The following is a 4371-nucleotide window of genomic DNA, read 5'->3' as shown; positions in this document are numbered from 1 at the left end:
TATTGTAATATACATCTTCATTATCGTTACACTTATAAATGTACGTGTGCAGTGTTCATGTCTGTCTTAACAATTCCATAATACAAATCAGGTGCATCTTCATCTAAACATCAACAAACAGTAATTGAATATTTTCCTAAAAGAATGATTGTGCTTACTATCTGTAAATTTTATATATATTTCACCATACTTTTCTGCAAGATGTGTAACAAATAATTATCAAACAGTACTGCATGGTAAAAGGCAACAATCATACCAAGACGTGTACAAGCCACATTCAAACATCTGATTATGATATTAAATATGTACATGCTTCTAGTGGTTAAAGCGTTCGCTCGTCACGCCGAGGACCCGGGTTCGATTCCCGACATGGGTACAATGTGTGAAGCCCGTTTCTGGTGTCCCCTACCGTGATATTGCTGAAAGTGGCGTAAAATCAAACTCTAATTTTTAAGTACACAAACAATCTTTCCATAATTGATCATTCTCATAAGGCCCAGTGTTGATTAGATAAATCTGAAAATATAAATTTTAAATAATAGTCGTTTCTGGTCTTCCTCTAAGCATTAGAACTGGCGCAAACATCAGTGAAGGCTCTAACTTTATGCTTTATAAAGCTGAAACCAGGATAGACTTCCACACTGAAGTTGACATTGTAGTCATTCCGGAATAAACCATTTCCATGTAGCACATTCCATTTACATGACGCGAATCTCTACCTGACAGTCATGTGACCCGCTTTTTCTATTAATAATTGATATGACCCTGAACTAAGATGAATCTCCACAAACTGACCCAGTTTCGTTTGTTTGTTTGTTTTCCTTCAACATAAGCCTTTTACTACCAAGCGGTGGAGCCAGGATGTCCCAATGGAAGGGGCTTACCATTTAAATTCATAACTTGCAGAATGTGTACGTTATTTGCGCAACTAAATATCAGTTTGCTGAAATATGCCAAGTATGTACACAAAAACAACTTGCTGTGTCCCTCGTGACATAACCATGCACTCAAAAAATGTCGACAGGAATGTATGTCGTCAACTTTGGCCAACTTTACAGATTTAGAGCTCATGACGAATTAGTTCCATGTGTCCATAGTGGGTATACGGGACGATATACGCCGATTGTTTATACCGCTACCTTCAGTATCGTGGCTGCAAGCCCATTCAGATCGTAAAAAACTTATTTACCAATCTATTGACACGTTCTGGTTTGGTTTGCTGTTTAACGCCGCACTCAGCAATATTCCAGCTACAGTCAAGTCCCATTAATCCGACATCGATGGTTGCATATGATTATGTCGGATAGTATGTCGGATAAACGAAATTTAGTAGTATCAACGTTCGTGATCGAAAATTGGACAACTACATGATAGATAAGGATTTTCCTGTTTTCTTTATTTAAAGCAGTAATTTTTTATTGTTAAGCAAGTTTATCTCTGCAGCCGTTGTAATATACAGATACCAGGCGATTCGTCTCGCATCAAAACACGGGCTGAGTACTCGTGGGCAGATGACCACGGAGTATGCTGATCACTGTGTCGGATTAACGAGACTGATTAATGAGTGATTTCGGTCACTTGTTGCAAATTAGGTGTGTCAGAGTCGGAGTGCGAGATTGTCGGATTAACGGGACTAAATAGCACTGATTTAATCGGTTCCCATCATTAGTGTCGGATAAAGCCGATTGTCGGATTAACAAGTGTCGGATTAACGAGACTTGACTGTATATGACGGTGGTCTGTAAATAATCGAGTCAGGCCAGACAATCAAATGCTGGACAGTGATTGATATCATGAGCATTGATCCACGCAACTGGGATCCATGACATGCTTCAACCAAGTCAGCAAGCCTGACCACCTGATCCCATTGGTCGCCTTCTACGGGAAGCATGGGTTGCTGAAGACCTATTCTACCCCGGATCTTCGCGGGTACTATAGACACATGAAACTCCTACAGCAAGTAGTGTAATGTATAAATTGGCCAGCTGTCTTTTGGTGTGCAAAGTCAACAAACAACATAACATTTCTGTTTGGAGTGATCTTAGCAGTTTCAATGGTAGCCGTTGGTGGTTTACAAGCTGGGGACTTCTTGATTCATGGAGATAAATCAATGTTTCCAACCTAGAGATTTGATTTTCTTTGATAAAAGAAGTCTGTTTGAATTCCATCCATCTCTTTTATTGTCTAAATTATTGTCAGACTATTATTCATTATGTGTAAAAGCATCTAAACCAGCGAAGCATTAAAAGTAGTCCCAATATATGTTGTGAATGTTTTTTCCTTTATTAAGTAGAAATAAAATATAATTAAGCTGCCAAAAATTTTAAATGTCTACTGAAAGAGGTTAGAGACGCATGCCATGACAAAACATAACACATTTCAAAGTGGCCATCTTCCCTGGCCAAGAGCATTCACTAGCCATATCATCCAAGTCTTGTTTCCACCCTTGCCACATCAAGCCCACTTTCCTGTGCAAAATATGATTGGACTGTCACAAATTTCGATAGTTCAATCAGAGAACATTTCACAAAATCAACATCCACAACTGGTACACCTCAGTATGACAGTGATTAACCGCTGTCTTTGACACAAATATGTCTTTTTCAACTTTTAAACCCCCCCAACGATTGCCTGTTTTTGTGTCAGGGATGAAATCGCGAATGTTTTCATTATCTGATCAACTAGGTTGTCGCCTATAGTAGTCGCCATCTTTGTGAAGCTGTACGAGATATTGGATATCGCGTTTTCATTGGAAGGGGCACAACTCGGGATCTACGAGAGGTGGCACCAGGTCGACACCAGTAAAGTGGCCTTGATGTGGCAAGGGTAGAAACTAGGCTTTGATATGGGCTAGTGGACACGCTTGTGTCAGGAAGATGCAAAGTGGCATGAAACTCACCTTTATGCTAATTTGTTGTTCATTTATATTTTTTTGTTTCAATGTAGGACAGTTGTCTTTGTGTGTAGACCTGTTTGTTCCATGTATATAATTATGGCATCCCCGATGGTAAATCCACCTTGAAGTATGTAAATAACATGTTGCAAATGAAACTGTTTGTATATTCTCAGTATGAAATCAGATCGAGTCAACTGAGAACCATTTCTTGGCCAAGGAACTGATTACAATTATGTACAATAAACTTCTTTTTTGCGACCCTGGCAGCCAAGGAATCTATATTTCCACTTGGGGAAACTGCCATGGCACACCACTGAGATCCTGAACTAACCAATCAGGTTTCTTGTGTAGAGTAGCCAATCAGAAGTTAGGTTTTATAGTACTCCATGCAGAAGATAAAAAGTTTCATTTCCTTAAACTGACTGTGCATTTCTGACTAGTATCATCATGATTAATATTTGATGGAATTTGAACCACCTCAGCTAGGAAATATCCCAGGAAATGTGATTTAAGTTGTCAAAAATATTTGTGAATGCTCAATAATAACCTGTATGTATATCTGATTGTTATGATGTTTTGGAAAGCTGTCAACGTGTGTTGATGTCGACACAGAAGAGTTAGGTAGGTGAAGTAAGTTTGTGTAAATAGTGACGTGGACTGAGCACAACTGTGAAGCATGCACTGTACAACAAGATTGTATTGTTTGTAGCATGAAAGTGCTGTCCCCAGAGGTGGGAAATAAATAGACGCTGAGAGTATACGTGGAGTTGTGGTCATTTCCTGAATCATTTATCAACGTCATTGGGGCACCAGTGACCCAGTTGTCTACACCACGGCAAGTCATTGTACAGAGTTGCGATCCTTAAGCGTCCAGAAATCAGTGATCATGGGTTTGAATCCTGGTTCGCCCAAATCATGTTTCTAGGTTTGTCAGGACCATACTTGCTGGTTTCACCGAAGTGGTAGATGATGACGATCTGCATCATGTCAGGACTTTCTCCCACATTAAGTCTACCCATCATGATATAATTGAAATATTATTCAAGGTGGTGATATACCCTCTCACTCACTCTGTAATCAAATACACACGCTGTCACTTCATGTGAACGTTTGTTGGTTTGTTTGTAGTGTTACGCCGCACTCAGCAATATTCCAGCTATATGACGGCGGTCTGTAAATAATCAAGTCAGGACCAGACAATCCAGTGATTAACATCATGAGCATCGATCCACGCAATTGGGCTTGATGACATGCTTCAACCAAGTCAGCGGTCCTGACCACCCGATCCCGTTAGTCGCCTCTTACGACAAGCAAGGGTTGCTGAACACCTATTCTACCCCGGATCTTCATAGTCACCTTTTACGGCAAGCATGAGCGAGTTGAATGCAGCTATGAACAGTCAGTATTTCAGTTACCTCTGCATGTTAGCTTTATGGATGACCCAGCCTAAATACATTAAAGAAAACAAAGCCAAA

The sequence above is a fragment of the Haliotis rufescens genome, unplaced genomic scaffold (assembly GCF_023055435.1).
Source record: "Haliotis rufescens isolate VD_foot unplaced genomic scaffold, xgHalRufe1.0.p SCAF_96, whole genome shotgun sequence".
NCBI classification, from domain to species: domain Eukaryota; kingdom Metazoa; phylum Mollusca; class Gastropoda; order Lepetellida; family Haliotidae; genus Haliotis; species Haliotis rufescens.
Note: the sequence above shows the minus strand (reverse complement) of the source record.